General features: G+C 35.9%; 2 long non-coding RNA genes across 2 annotated transcripts; both read left to right on the forward strand.

Annotated features, from left to right (window-relative positions):
• Window positions 1-1,763: 1,763 nt before the first annotated feature.
• LOC110590819 lies at window positions 1,764-3,798 on the forward strand. Its single transcript, XR_002480975.1, has 3 exons — window positions 1,764-1,780; window positions 3,627-3,656; window positions 3,748-3,798. It is a non-coding gene; the product is annotated as an uncharacterized LOC110590819 (long non-coding RNA).
• A 5,579-nt stretch (window positions 3,799-9,377) lies between these two features.
• LOC110590883 lies at window positions 9,378-14,203 on the forward strand. Its single transcript, XR_002480985.1, has 3 exons — window positions 9,378-9,392; window positions 10,441-10,480; window positions 14,159-14,203. It is a non-coding gene; the product is annotated as an uncharacterized LOC110590883 (long non-coding RNA).
• Window positions 14,204-16,684: the final 2,481 nt, after the last annotated feature.

Genomic DNA, 16,684 nt, shown 5'->3' on the forward strand with positions numbered 1-16,684 from the left:
TCAGAGCTGTGTTCTCAGGAAACACTAAATTTATTCTTCTGTGTGTTAAGAGACACATGACATCACTAGATACTTTCTTTTTATTGTTTCGTGTTTTACAGCATTTCTAGATGGGCCGTAAAAGGAGGTTTCAGGAATGTTTCCAGATTTTTATGGGGTGACCTATGTACCCAACCCTGAAGAGAAAAAGTGGGAAGGAGTGTATCAGTGTTACTCTTTCTCTCATCCAACTCCCTGGCCATAGGCTTAACAGTCAATGCCAAGGAAATACAGGGATGTCAATGGCCAAGCTCCCACGTCTAAACTGGACCAACTATCGGCCACTTCCTTCGCACACGGGAACAACCCTTCCTGTCCTGTATATCTCACAGCTGTGTTTTAAGGACAGAATGCGAATTAGGTATATGAAAGTATTTTACAATTTATTGAAGCACTACATAAATAGGAGCCAAATCATATTATTCCTAAATATCGCCACAATGTGCATGGCAGGCAAACAAATGGAAGAGAACAAAGCAGACCTCTGATGTGCTAGGGAGGATGCTCAGAGAAGCTGGTTCAGGACTCCATCTGGATCCCTAGCTATAAGCCATACTGTCAACATGCACTGTTGTTGCAAGGGTGAGACCCTCGGCAGCCCCGAACAATCCTTTATGGCATGTCTTCGAAATTAAGAGTAACTGCAGCTGTAAATCCAGCTTTACAGACCACACATTCTTTATTGCTATTATTGTTAACTAACTGCCATGTACCTGGCACTGTGCTAAGAGCTCTACCTACACTTAATCCTTCCAAGAACCCTCCGAAGTGATGTTGTCAACCCCGCCTTGCAGCTGAAGACACTGAAGTTTAGAGAGGTTAGGTAACCAGCCCAGGGTGTCACAGCTGAAGAGCAGAACTGGGACTTGCACTGCTTTAGAGTTGGCTACTCAGCTCCATAACCCATGTTTTTAACTACGAATTATATGGCTCCCCACCCCCCAGCACTGTTCCAGCTCCTCGGTACTTCTATGCATTTATTCAGTAATCAATTGTTCATGGTGCTAGTGTGCTGAATTCTGTGCAAAGCAGGTTTCGCCCCTGCTTGTCCATTTGTGTTACTTCTCACCACACCCAGCTGGCTGCTAACCACAGGGAGCCCTGCCCTACTTCTGTGCTCAGATGCTTTGAAAAACCTGATCCTGGGGTGTGCAGTCAGCAGCCTGGAAGGGTGGTAACTCACATTAGGTGCACGGTGTGCACCTTCTTCCCCTCCAACTCCCATTGTTTGCGAGCCATTGCAGGATTTTCAAATTAGCCAATAATGAGTAATATTCAGTGAGGCTCACAGCTTTGGCATGTGGATTCAGACTCTGCTACAAGCCGGGAAGAATAATCCCTCTTTTGGCCCTGTTCTAGTTTCTCTCAGTCATAGAATTTCATGGACACTTAGCTAGTACTGAGAACTATGTATCTGGACCACAGTGGAAGCCTTGATCCACGCATATGTCCCGCATACAACATTCTCCCCCGCTGGTTGCAAGGAAGGTTTTACTTTTAGGAGCCAAGTTTTTGTCATGAGAGAAACCAAGGGATTCCTACAGAGTTTTAATGGGACACAAGAAGGATTCTGTTCTGGGTTTTTGGAATATCCTTGCGCTCCTAACATTCGACAGTTCTATCTTCTACGTAAATGTTGTGAAAGCAAAAGCTTGGCTATATATCTTCTCGTTTTCATTAGGCATCCAATGCATTGGAGGAGCTTTGCATTACAATTATGGGGACTCTGCCAAAACCCCAGGTAAGGTTGAAATAGTATTTTATTTGTAGGGGAAAAAATTGCTCAGTGATACCTTGGAATTCCTTCTGGAAGAAAATATACCCAATTTAGGAAGCATTTCATGAAGAGCTAAAAGAGCCTAAGTTGATTTTGGATAAGAAACAAATACTTCAGCTTCTCAGATGTTTGAGAATTTCACGTCAGTAATAATGGAGTTTAGGATCATCTAATTGGAAAATCATATGCTCCCCTCATAAGACATTCTAGTTCTGGTGAGAGAAATTTGGGATCATTTTGGCTCTTTTTGTCTTCCTAATTTATACTACAATTGGAGAACTGATGTGTCGCAGTTTAGAGGTTAAAACATTGTACTTTGTTAGAGAGAATATGAAAAAAGCAAACTTATTGTCAACCTCAGTTTGAAAATTATATTCTTACTGGGGCTCCTGGGTGGCTCAGTCGGTTAAACGTTGGACTCTTGATTTCGGCTCAGGTCATGATCTCAGGGTTGTGAGATTGAGCCCTACATTGGGCTCCTGGGGCTCCTTGCTGGGCATGGAGCCTGCTTAAAATTCTCTCTCTCCCTCTTGTCCCTCCTGCCCCCTCCCTGCACTCTCTCTCCCTAAAAAAAGAAAGACGAAAGAAAGAAAGAGAGAGAGAAAGAAAGAAGGAAATAGAAAAAAAGAAAGAAAAGAAAAAAAAGAAAATTTTATTCTTACTGTGATGCCTTGGTTTCTTAGTAAAATTATTCGATTCATCTAGGAGAACTTTTTGTCCTGGAATGAGGATAAGTGAGAACTTGAAAAATAGCATAATGCACTGTACCTTAGATTGTATTCTGTGTCCTATAGATGAACTTATTTTCAAACTACTTTATTAAGGAAAAGAGCCACAGGCTTAGAGTTACATTTTTCATTAATAATTCTAATCTAACTATGATCATTGGTGCATTCTGACTTACACAGTTTTCACATTTAATAATCCAAAGAAACCTTGATATTTTAAAAGTATAAATGTTTCTGAAACTAAAACAAGTGTTTACAACTGTATTTTTGTAGTGTTTTTAGTGGTGTTATTTCCAAAACACTTAATTGACTTTTTTTCCTTATTAAGATAAAAGGAATGACAATGGTGCTCACCCATGAGTTTCTTTTTGTATTAAAAGCAAATGAGAACAAAAAAGAACAACAAAAAGGAATGATATGACTCATTCTTAATAAAACAGATTTTTGGATGGAGAGAGGAATATTGAAAAATTTATGGGAAAGACAAAAATAACTCAATCTTATTATTTAGTGGTAACAACTACAAGGATTTTGATGTGATTCCTTATAGTCTTTTTCTCTCAGGATTTTATTATGTGATCATGTCATAATTTCCTGTTTCACCACTGTTGAACTATTAGGATGTTTCTAATTTTATTGTTTACTTATAAATAATATGTAATTAATTTCCCATTTATTTTTAGAGCAATATATGCTTAACCAATTTCAGTTTAAAAAACTTTATAATGTTGGGCGCCTGGGTGGCTCAGTTGGTTGGGCGACTGCCTTCGGCTCGGGTCGTGATCCTGGAGTCCCGGGATCGAGTCCCGCATCAGGCTCCCTGCTCGGCGGGGAGTCTGCTTCTCCCTCTGACCCTCCTCCCTCTCATGCTCTCTGTATCTCATTCTCTCTGTCTCAAATAAATAAATAAAATCTTTAAAAAAAAAAAAAAAAAACTTTATAATGTTATAAACTTTATACTACATATAGTATATGATTATAATATACTACAATAATATAATAATATAGTATTTTATATATTATATATTATAATTTTATAATATGTTATATGTATGATATTTATTTCTCTCTTTTTTCAACAGGAAACAGATGAAAAAGATAATACCAAAAGGGTAAGGTGATTTCCATAAATACATACACTAAAAAATAATAAATGAAACCAGTAACCATCTATAGTAAATCTGACTACTTTTTTTTTAACAGTTCTTATTTCATTATTCGAAGACACGGAAATTGGGCAATTCAAATGTTGTGGTAAGGTGTAGAATTACTTCTTATTAGTAATCACTAGTATTTTTTTTTAAAGATTTTATTTATTTATTTGAGAGAGAGAGAATGAGAGAAAGCACATGAGAGGGGGGAGGGTCAGAGGGAGAAGCAGACTCCCTGCCGAGCAGGGAGCCCGATGCGGGACTCGATCCCGGGACTCCAGGATCATGACCTGAGCCGAAGGCAGTCGCTTAACCAACTGAGCCACCCAGGCGCCCCACTAGTATTTTTTTTAAATCTGTTTTTGCAGTTTAATAGAGCTAGGTCAGAATTCATGCTTTTTCCTTTAAAAGTTTATATGTGGATAAATAAATGGAATTCAATATTTATTATACATTTAATTTATTTTATATCTTAATAACTACATGTACATTAAGTTTATTCATTCATTCAACAGTTATTTACTGGGTACCTATTATGTGCCAAGCACAAGTCTAGGTACTAGAAATACAGCAGTAAATGAAATAGAAAATTAAAAAAGAAATCCCTCCTGTTATGAAATTTACATTCTAGATACAAAAAAAAAAGCACAAATGATTAAGTAAAACATATTGGTTTAGATATCAATTAGTACAAGGAAAAAACAGATTTAACCAAAGTCATTTTAAGAATTATCTTAAAAGAAAGATGATTGCCAAAAATGTCATTAAATGTAACTAGAAATATCCACTTCTATTCTTCAGCTCTCCTTATTTGTAATTAGGCTTTTAATGTGAGAATTTACTAAGATTAGCCAGATACCAGTAACATGAATTCAGTTCACTCCTAAATTGTGTGGTTTTAGTGGTAGTTTTTCTTTTTATATGCATGGATTTTTAAAAGGCTATTCTGGGGTTTCAATCTGGAATGCTTAGTAATTATTCAACTATAATATTCCTTCTATGCTTGTGACTCACTCCCATGGACCAATTTAGGGAATGAGGAGCATAGTGTATTTTAAATATACGTGTACCTATGAAAAGGTAACTGTAATATAAACTCAGTTTTAAATGTTTGTCATATTGAATATTCTTATGTATGAGGAGTTGAATGTTAGGATGAATTGGTTAACAAAGAACCATCATATAGGACTTAAAGTAATCCATTTGATAAATTTGAATTTAATATTTGTGAGAAGGTTCAATTCAAGCCGTGCCTTTAAAATGAACCTATCAGGTATCCACACGTCTCAAATGTACTTTCATTTTCTTCTGCTTGACATCTTTACATTTTGAGAAAATGTATCTTAGTCACATTTTTCACTATCAATGACACATTTGTCACTTTTGTGTCCCCTGTTGTCTTGTTCCATATGTTCAGTTTTAAATACAATGTATATTTTGTGAAGGAGATTCCCAGATGTGTGTACCGGATAATCTTCCAGACAAACATTTTCATAGCAGAAAACTGATTCTCACAGAGTTGGTTTCATCTGTCCAAACCATTTTGCCTAAGTCTGGAAGCAGACAGCCTTTTACCTCTCAGAGATGCAGGTGGTTGATTTACTTGCTGGCAGCTGATGATGGGGCTGAGGCCCTAAGGAAAGTGTTTCTTCAGCATAATGACAAGGATCCTAGCATAGAGCTACCACATTTTTTTCAATCTCTTGGCTTACTCTCCATGTTCTTTGAAGTGCTTTCAAAGGGCTACATTACATAACATCTTTCTTGTTCTTTTTTGTCTGGAGCAAGTAGAGTGGGTAAAACCAAAACCAAAACCAAACAAATAGGAAACCGTCTTTATGCCCAATGCTGAGAAGATTTTGTGCTCATCACGTGTGTGTGTGTTCGTGTCTCTCAGTCGTCTGTCGTGCATCCGTTACTGCAGCTTCTTCCTCAACTGCATGAGAGAAGAATGAAGAGATTCAGACTGGACGTATGTAACACAAACTGCATGCTTGCTTTGCCACTCTTTGTGGGGCCGTTAATTCCCAGTTGTGGTGATGTAGAAGACACTCTTTTTCAGGATAAGCCTGACATAAACACCCTAAAGAAGAGCATCTGTTTGCAGAAGTGTTTTCACTCAGGAAGAAAAGAGAATCTCGTTCCCCCTCCCCATATTACGTCCCCTCAGATCCAAGCTGAGGGCAATGAGGGAAGCTGGGGTTACATTCCCTTCCAAGGGCCGTGACCCTCCCAGTGAGGAAACCTATTCTTGGCTTAAGGAAAAGCCAGAGCAACGTGCCTAGTCCTTAGGTAGGAACAGGAGAAAAGATGAAGGACAATTTACCGCCCCTCGATGAACAGGTTGGCTGTTGGCTAGGATGGTAAGCTTTCTATGTTAGGAAGATGTTAGGAAGAGTAAGGCTTGTGAAGTAAATAGATCAGAAACTAAACTCAGGCATTTTGGGTTTTTCACAATTAAACAGAAATATGGCCCAAATCCAGTATCTGTTTAAGAGGAATACAACTGGGTTTTAAGGTTTTTAACTAGAGATTGTGGAGTTTTTATTGTCATTTAAAAAGAATTTTTAACTCTTTCATTGATGAAAGTTTCTAGGTATTATTTTTAAGTAATGCCTTACATTGTTGTAATGCATTATAGTTTTAAGTCTTACATTACCTCAGTTATTCTTTTGGCAGCTCTGTTAGTACTTATACAAGTATTGTTATCCCCAGGGGCACCTGGGTAGCTCAGCAGGTTAAGCGTCTGCGTTCAGCTCAGGTCATGATCCAAGGGTCCCGGGATCGAGCCCCGCATTGGGCTCCCTGCTCAGTGGGAAGCCTGCTTCTCCCTCTGCCTGCCGCTCCCCCTGCTTGTGCTCACTCTCTCTCTCTGTGTCAAATAAATAAATAAAATCTTCAAACAAACAAACAAACAAGTATTGTTATCCTCAGTTTGCTAAAAGGGAAACAACTCAGAATAAAGGTGTTTCCCAAGACCATGCTAGTAAGTGAGGTTAGAGATTACAGCAGTTTTCTGACTTCTAGTCTAGGCAAATACTTTTTTCACTATGCTGTCTTTTTATTGTCTAATCTAGGATACTTCTATTATTTCTTTAAAAGATTTTAAGTGATCTCTACACACAATGGGGCTTACAACCCCGAAATCAAGAGTGGCACACTCCACCGACTGAGCCAGCCAGGCTTCTCTTATTTTATTGTTAGATTTTCCCTTAATTTAAGTACCATGTTAATTTTATTCTTAAAATACTACCAATGGTCTTCAAGTACTTTTAAAAAATGCATACAGTTTAGGCAAATAAATTCCTCAAAATTTATTTTTATGGTCACTATTTCCTTACTAAATTCTTCACATTCTTAAACTAAGCTTCCATCAAGGAAGACAAAATCTGCTGCCAACTTGAATAAGAAATGTAAGAGGAATTGTAATAGCCTCTTAAAATTTTAGGATTTTCAGTATGAAAAAATGAATAAAATTCGTTGTCAACAAACATCCTAGAAGTAATATATGCTTTTTGGAATTAACTTTTACTTTCCGAAGATTTTGCTTGACTGATGAAAAGTGTAAGATTTCAATTTAAAGATCCAGTTTCTTAAAACACACCAACAAATTATTAGTTTACTATATCACTCCAGTGTCATTGTTTACTAGAGCTAAACACTCAGTATTGTGGCCTGTTTGGGTCTTTGAATGTTCCACTTTGAGTGAGACTATATTTCCAGAAAACTAGCTGAATATATAACCTCTGACTTAGCAGTCTATCCTGTTGGACAAACAACTCCTAAAAGTATTTTGCAACAAGCCAAGTTTCATAGGAACCAATGAAGGAAAAGAATGTAAGACACAAATAGAAAAAAATTACAGTAGAGTGTTAGCTTTGCTGGGCCTAAGTCACCTAATTTTAAAACAGATTTTTGATAGTGAAATGTTTTGTGTTCTTAAAGACAATGAGTTTTCAGATCTTAGTGCATTCAGACACTTTTCTTAAACATTCTTTGTTAGACATCCTCACTTCCATCCCCACAGCTTTTTTATTTCTACTTCCCAAATTCTTTCTCCAATAAGAAGACTAAAAAGACCTGTATGTTTGGGCTTGAAAGTTTTAAAATTGGACACTATTTCAGTTACATTTTTCTCTGCCTTTTTTTCCTGTTTAAAATAACATATATAACTTTTCTTATATAAGCATATAAATATATAGTTTCTAAGTGTACATTTTAAAATATTATGTAATCTGGGGAGTGTATAGTCAGGATGAGAATTAGGTACAAAATATTGAGAATTTAAGATATATTACTTGTAAAGCAAGGATTTTGAAGTTTTTTTTTTTTAAGTTTATTTATTTAGGTAATCTCTACACCTAATGTGGGGCTCGAACTCATGACCCTGAGATCAAGTCACATGCTGTTCCAACTGAGCCAACCAGGCACCCCAAATTAATATGGAATTTCAGAATTTTATAGATGTCAGAGCCATTTCTTAGAATTTAAAAATTTTATTATACTTACATTATGGAATAATTTCAAAAGGCTTTGATGACAAATTTCATAATGATTGCCATCCTGATTTTTTTTTTAAGATGTATTTATTTATTTATTTATTTGACAGAGAGAGACACAGCGAGAGAGGAAACACAAGCAGGGGGAGTGGGAGAGGCAGAAGCAGGCTTCCCACTGAGCAGGGAGCCCGATGCGGGGCTGGATCCCAGGACCCTGGGATCATGACCCGAGCCAAAGGCAGACGCTTAACGACTGAGCCACCCAGGCGCCCCGCCAACCTGATACTTCTATAAGAAGTAGTTGTTGAAAATAGGAAACTATAAGAACCTATTTTGTGGAAACCATAAAACGTTAAATCTTTCCATTGTTTAAAATGAAATGTTTTAAGAAAAGAACCACTTCAAAATATACCCATTATGAGAAATTGGTTTGTTCTTATTTGGTATATTTTTCATTATCATTTCTGTGAATATGGAGAATATTGGGAAAATCTACTCAAATCTCCCTGAATATAGTTTACCAAAGTTGTCCCTCAATTTCAATTTCAATTCCTATAGAAATATAGGAAGTGCTTTAGATGTGTTTTAGCTCTGGCATGATTCTATTTTATATTTTTCCCTGTTCATGTGGTAGCACATACAATATGTATCTTAAGGAAACTATTTCATTGTAACAAAATGCTGAGAGGAGATTTTAAATAAGCTAATTATCTATGAACTGTCATTTCTCATTCTACTTATTGATGAATAGACATACAACTGACAAACTTCCTAGAAGCTGTTATGTTGATAAGGAAATTATTTTATTATTTTATTTAAAAAAATTTTTTTAAGTTAACTCTACCCCCAACATGGGGCTCGAACTCATGACCCTGAGATCAAGAGTTGCATGCTCTACTGGCTGAGTCAGCCAGCTGCCCCTAGGAAATTATTTTAAAATACAACATTCTGGTGATATTGCTAGGTGAAAATTCCTCAGGTATACATTCAAAGATTCCTTATTGATAGGAATTATATACTCAAGTCCTTGATTCCCTCCTTTTAAACTATGGTAGATGAAAGTAACTTGGAGTTTCCCTAAGAATTCAATAACAATTTGCACTTATTTTTACTGTTAGTTGATGTGTAATGCCCTCATTTTCTCTTCCAGGAAGAATTCCAAGGTCCTATCCAAATTCGAAGACAGTTTTTGTTCAGGGTATGCAAATACCGTATTTAAAAAAAAATCACTCAACATTAAAATTGAAAAAATACACTGTGCATTTATTTACATTAAGTTTTTAAGTTTGTTTATAGATATTTGAAATCAGGTGTTCTAGTCTGAGATTCACTTCTTCCCCCACTGTATTGTTTTAATATTATGGTATCTCTGATCTTTTCTTTAATCCACTCATGTTTGTAAATACCCCAAGTGACATTCACCTATTAAACAGTTTAGTTCTATAAAATTTCATGTGTAGGAAATGAGTGTCTTAAAGATGCATTACTCCTTAAGTTCCAAAGAATCATTTACTAAATATTTGATTCAGGAGACTGGAAGAGTTATGACTATTTTCATAAGTTTTTAAAAGTAAAAGAATCAACTATACTAGAGGCTGTAAGTAGACAAAACTTTGTAATTGCATTTAGTATTTTGTTTGTCCAAATTGTGTACAAAATATGAGTTTCTTTCTAAGGAGCTTTACTTTCTAAAATGTTTGTATCCTTACTATATTACCAGAGATTTTTTATTCATTCATTTAGCAAGTTTTTTGAATTTCTACTGGGTGCTAGGCAATGTTGCAAAGACTAGAAGCATACAAATAGATAGGATTCCATTCTTATGCTCTAAGAGTTTACAGTCTAATAGAGAAAATTGATAAATAAACAAATACAAAATACTATGTTAAATGCACCTTCATTCCAGGGGCTGAGGTTTCTAAAAGAAAGGTATTTAACCCAGGCCAGAGAGTGGAGGAGTACAGAGAAGGCTTTAAGGGCCGAATTTGAAGAATCAACAGGAATTAGCCAGTGAAATAGTTAACTAAGGAATTTCAACTTTATTGTTAGGCTAAGAAGAGCCATATGGTAAGATTTGCATTTTGGAAACGAATTCTAACAACAAATTGGAGAATGGATGGAAGGAAGAACAAAACTAGATAAAAGAAGAAATAATAACACCCATCAAAATCATTAGGTTGCTTTGTATGAAAGTTAACTTCACTCCTTAGTTACACTGATTTATTTCTTATTTATTATTTTTCTAGCCACGCAATGGAAGAAGTTCAGAAGGTTACATTTAAAATGGTATGCACTTCCCAATTCAACCCAGTTTGGAAATTTCTGTCATTTTCAGATATTCACAAATTAAACTATGCTCAGTATATTTCTATTACTTGATTGCATGTGTACATTAATATTCTATATACATACTACTGTTATAGGGGCAATGGGGGCTTTATATGATGGAAAATGTCAGTATTTTAGGGCCAGATTTGCTTTGTCCATGTTCCTCGGACTATGCCACAATAGTCCTCACTGGTTTTGTAGACATTGACCTTATCATCATTTATCGTGCAAGTAATATGTCAGGGATTGTGTTCTTACTGTGGTAATCAGTGTCCACAATAATGGGCCAGAACTTACAGATTGAATGCATTTCTGCCTTCCAAGTGACCTGTATTCAAAGATTCTTTATAAAAGTTGTGATTTACCACTTCTAGAGAACTAAGAAAATGTGGAAAGACATAAGAACATGACTTCTACTTTAGGACTCACAGAGTTTCCACATCAAGTCTGGAGATATAGCAGATATATGGGTGGCCCTACATATTTAATAAATATGTTAATCCTAATATCTTATTAGCCTGTGAATTTTGAAATTAAATCCAAATGCAGATTGATAAATTTATACCACACAAATAAAAGAATCTATTAACTTCATGTAATCTTAAATGCAGATTCTATGCTTAACATATTTTTGCAAATATTTTTTTCATATCACTATCTCAACCTTTAAATACATAGGTAGCTTAAGAATGTTAAAATTCTTAGTATTTTCTCATAGAAACAAAAATAAAAATGCACTATTTCTAACTAATGAAGGTAATACCAAAAATTATACAATATCCAGAAAATAAAGAGATAATAAAAACATTGCATGTTAAAACTTATGGGACTCTGCCAAAGCCATATTCAGTAGAAAATTCAAGGCTTTAAATGCTATCAAGCAAGAAAGATGAGTGAATTAAGGGGATGTAGTTCAAAAAGTTAAAAAAGAACAAGGTGAACCTCAGGACAGCAAAAGGAAGAAAATTATAAAATGAAAAATGGAATTAATACATTATAAAATAGTAAAATAGAAGAACTGGTAAAGCAAAATCCAATTATTTGCAAAAAATAAAATAAAATAAACTAACCTAATTAGCCTACCTTGATCAAGAAAAAAGAGAAACCATAAATATACAAACATATAAATGAAAGTAAGGAAATTAAAACAGATATAGAAGAAATGGAAATCATAAAACAGTACTTTGCAAATCTCTGTGCCTGTCAGTTTGAAAACCTGAATAAAATGGAAGATTGTCTAGTAAAGTAGGTACTTCCAAAATTGATGTCAGAAGAAAGAAAAAAAAAAAAAACCCTCTGAACAGACTAATGACCATGGAAAAAAATTGAAAACATTATCTAGGAACTCCCCCCTTAAAAGTAGTAGACCAATAGATTTTGAATTTTTATAGCTCAGACACAGAAGAAAATCTCAAAATATTTTTTATGCAGCCAGCAATACTAATACCAAAACCTTATAAAAGTAGTATAAAAAAGGAAACTGTAAGTAATCCTATTTATAAATATCAATGCAAAAATGTTAAAGAAATATTAGTAAATTGTATTCAGCAGTATATTTTTAAAATCATGTAACTCCATAGAAATGAAGTTTGTTCTAACAACTCAGGATGGTTAAACATTAGGAGATCTATTAAAATATTTTCACTATTAGAAGAAAAATTATTTAATCATCTCAAAATTCCACATCAATGTCTGCTGTTTTAAAAGAACATCTTATAGAAAGAGATGAATCTTTATTAACATGATTTATATAATGGTCTCAAAGTCAGTAGCAGTCTTGATAGTAAAACACTTTGGAGAATTTCTGTTGTCAGGAACAAAACAAAAATAATCTGTCACCTTTTATTTAATGCAGTTCTTCTACATTAGCCAACTCAGTTAGATAAGACAGAAATAAAAGAGACAAATATATTGAAAACGTGAAGAAAAAATTTAATGTGTTCATGGGACATAATTAGGAACTTAAATTTTCAGACTATATTTGGCATTAATTCCTGTTTCAGCAAAGGCCTGTTCACATCAGAAATAGGAGCAAATATATTCTTAATTTTTTCCTTTATTTATTTATTTAAAAATTTTTTCCCTTTTTTTAAGGTACTAAGAACAAAAGGATAATGGAAAAGAAGCTATCTTTTATAATATTACAAAGTGGAGACATTTATAAAATGTGAAACCAAAAAATAGTTTAATACTAAATGGAAAAAATGTCTGTGCTCATAACACCAAACCAAGTGGTAGAGTGCTCACAAACGTGAAATGGAATTTAATCCGCGATTTGGTTAATTGAGTAAAAACTTCTCTTTGAGGAAAAGAGCTTTATTTGGATTTTTTTCAAGATTAGGGCTTACACGGACTAGCTCACTTAAGATTTCATTTTATTTTGTCAGTAGCAGAACAGTTCAATAATCATTTTTTCTTTGTTTTTCTCATCTGATTATCTGAGGTCTTGCTCTGCCCTGAGGATTTATACTTACTTAGAAAATGGTTAGACATAAAATAGGATGATTTAATTGCACAAAAGGAAATAAATACGTGAGGAGTAACTGCAACTTTTGAAATACTTTATTCATATATCTGGTTTTTTTTTTTGAGAGAGAGATAATGATAGAGAGCATGAGAGGGGGGAGAGTCAGAGGGAGAAGCAGACCCCCCGCCGGGCAGGGAGCCTGATGCGGGGCTCGATTCCGGGACTCCAGGATCACAACCTGAGCCAAAGGCAGTCGCTTAAACAACTGAGCCACACAGGCGCCCTTTATTCATAAATCTTATTGGCATCAATGAACTTTAGGAAACCACTTTCTATAGTTAAATACTGTAAAATTTTGGAAAACACAGACATAGAATAAGTGTTCTATCAGAGAGAGATTAATAGCTAAAAATATACAGACTGAAGAATAGCTGAGAAATCTCTCTCATGTCAATTTTATCATACATGAAGAAATTTTTATAGAAACGTCTGTATAAATGGAATATTATGCAGCCATCAAAAGGAATGAGATCTTGCCATTTGCAATGACGTGGATGGAACTGGAGGGTATTATGTTGAGTGAAATAAGTCAAACAGAGAAAGACATGTATCATATGATCTCACTGATATGAGGAATTCTTAACTGTAGGAAACAAACTGAGGGTTGCTGGAGTGGGGGGTGGGGTGGGAGGGATGGGGTGACTGGGTGATAGACACTGGGGAGGGTATGTGCTCTGGTAAGCGCTGTGAATTGTGCAAGACTGTTGAATCTCAGATCTGTACCTCTCAAACAAATAATGCAATATATGTTAAGAAAAAAAAAGAAAAGAAGGTAGCGGGAGGGGAAGAATGAAGCGGGGGAAATCGGAGGGGTAGACGAACCATGAGAGACGATGGACTCTGAAAAACAAACAGGGTTCTAGAGGGGAGGGGGGTGGGAGGATGGGTTAGCCTGGTGGTGGGTATTGAGGAGGGCACATTCTGCATGGAGCACTGGGTGTTATGCACAAACAATGAATCATGGAACACTTCATCTAAAACTAATGATGGAATGTATGGGGATTAACATAAGAATAAAAAAAAAGAAACATCTGTATACTAACATTACATACACACCTTCACATATTCACTTATACTTGACTCTAAATTTAATTTTTCTTTTTATACAGGATAACCAACTATTTTCCACAGAAGCGGCACCAGGGAATGCAAAATGTTAACATTTTTTTTTCTTCTCAGAAACAATCCTTGTTAAACTTATCATGTTTGAGAATCCCTGTGTTGTAAACATTCTCAATAAAAGTTGGTTGAGATTATGTTTAATTTGTTGACAATTTTTTTTTAAAGGTTTTATTTATTTGACAGAGAGAGAGACACAGCGAGAGAGGGAACACAAGCAGGGGGAGTGGGAGAGGGAGAAGCAGGCTTCCCGCCAAGCAGGGAGCCTGATGTGGGGCTCGATCCCAGGACCCCGGGATCATGACCTGAGCCGAAGGCAGATGCTTAATGACTGAGCCACCCAGGCGCCCCAATTTGTTGACAATTTTAAAAGCATCTTAAAATATTTTTTTCTTATGTAATAAAGCTCTAAATAATGATGTTCCTTAGATCCATGCAGTTTTTGACAGTACAGTTGACCCTTGAACAACACAGGTTTGAACTGCAAGATCCACCTATACATGGACTTTTTTCAAAAAATACAGTACAGTACAGTAAGTGTACTTCCTCTTATTTTTAAAAATTATTTATTTTGAGAGAGAGAGAGAGAGTGTGCACACAAGTGGGGGGGGGAAGGGGGAGGGAGAGAGAGTATCTCAAGCAGACTCCCTGCTGAGCGGGGAGCCCAACTTGGGGCTCAATCCCACAACCCTGAGATCATGACCTAAGCCGAAATCAAGAGTCAAAGGAACACTCAACTGATGGAGCCACCCAGGTGCCCCTATTTCCTCTTACTATTTTGTTAATAACATTTTCTTTTCTCTAGCTTACTTTATTGTAAGAATACAGCATATAATATATATACAAAATATGTGCTCATTGACTATGTTATTCGTAAGGTTTCTGGTCAACAGTAGGCTATTAGCAGTTAAGTCTGGGAGATTTTGACTGTGCAGGGGGTCCTCCTAACCCCTGTGTGGTTCAGGGTCAACTGTACTGACACACATGCTCTTTTTTTATTTTTATTAAAGGCACTCAGAAGAGAGTTGAGTTTTAATGAGCTGTTTTAGTTCATCCTATTTGGATTTCATCAGTGACAAAATCACCAGCTCTTATAAATCCCATAGAGTCCAGTAGCTAACTATCTTAGAATGTGACTACCAACTAAAACTACACTAGTTGGAGAATTTGGCCATTATCCATCAAAATAGTCCAGTAAGCAAGTTCTGATTTATCTACCGAGAGATGTCTGATTGCTACAAAAATATCAGGGTTTAGCTTTTTCTACCACCTAATAGTGTTCAATGTATCTTTAAAAAAAAGTCACTTTACCCTGCAATATCTGAAAGGCAACCAGTCTTGTCCATTGCCAGAAAGAAAATCTCACTAGTAGAGGATCATGAACACACTTGGAAAACTTTTGACATCAAAATCAGTGTTTATTGGACACAGAATTAGCCTCAGATGGATGCTGAGATTATCCCTGGATTTTTCCCTTCTGACTCCCCTCTTGGATAACCTCCTCCACCACCAAGCAGGCTGGCTGATTAGGGGAGGTTGGCTCTGGAGTGGGTAGGATTGTCTTAACTTCTTCAGGGTAGAGACCCTCACAAAGCTTTATCTTCTAATGCCGGCCAATAATTACAGCTTAAGGGGCGCCTGGGTGGCTCAGTCGTTAAGTGTCTGCCTTCGGCTCAGGTCATGATCCCGGGGTCCTGGGATCGAGCCCCGCATCAGGCTCCCTGCTCCACGGGAAGCCTGCTTCTCCCTCTCCCACTCTCCCTGCTTGTGTTCCCTCTCTCGCTGTCTCTCTCTGTCAAATAAATAAATAAAATCTTTAAAAAATAAAAAAATAATTACAGCTTAAATTATGCCTTTTACTAACAAAGTCCCTGAATTTCACTTCTTGTCAACCCATGCAAAGAATGTAAGGAAGAAGACAAAAAATTTTAAAAATGAATTGCTTTGAAAGATGGGGACTTGAGAGGCTCGAGGGCCTCCTGCTCTAAAGCCACAAATATATAGGGCAACATTAGTTAGTGCTACACACAGTGGTAATTCAACTAGCGTGGATTTTGGATTGTCAAAATAAAAGGGAATCAAATATTAATTTAAGCAGTTCCCAGGGCCTCTTAGAAATACAGAGACTTAAGTCATTTACATTTTTCAGGGCTCCCAGGATATTTAAAAAAAAAAAAAAAGGCAGAAAAATTACCAAAACATGGTTACAAAAATTGTGGGATGCTTTAAAATATTTTATATTTAACAAATTAATATTTTATATACAAACACAACAAAATATATAGGCTCCCAGGAGTACAGGATTTGTATTAAATATTAACTGGGCACTACACATGAAGTGGTCCAATACTGAACCCAAGTTTAAAATTGTGTCACTAAAAACATTTTTTTCTTCTTTTCCAAATCCTATCAGTAGACCTCTGTGACCATGTATATAACCTTATTTGGTGATAACATCAAATGTTTTCCTCCCATTCCTGGCAGCTCCCAGCAAACATCCTTTACTTAACCTAACC

Source organism: Neomonachus schauinslandi, chromosome 2 (genome assembly GCF_002201575.2).
Source record: "Neomonachus schauinslandi chromosome 2, ASM220157v2, whole genome shotgun sequence".
Taxonomy (NCBI): domain Eukaryota; kingdom Metazoa; phylum Chordata; class Mammalia; order Carnivora; family Phocidae; genus Neomonachus; species Neomonachus schauinslandi.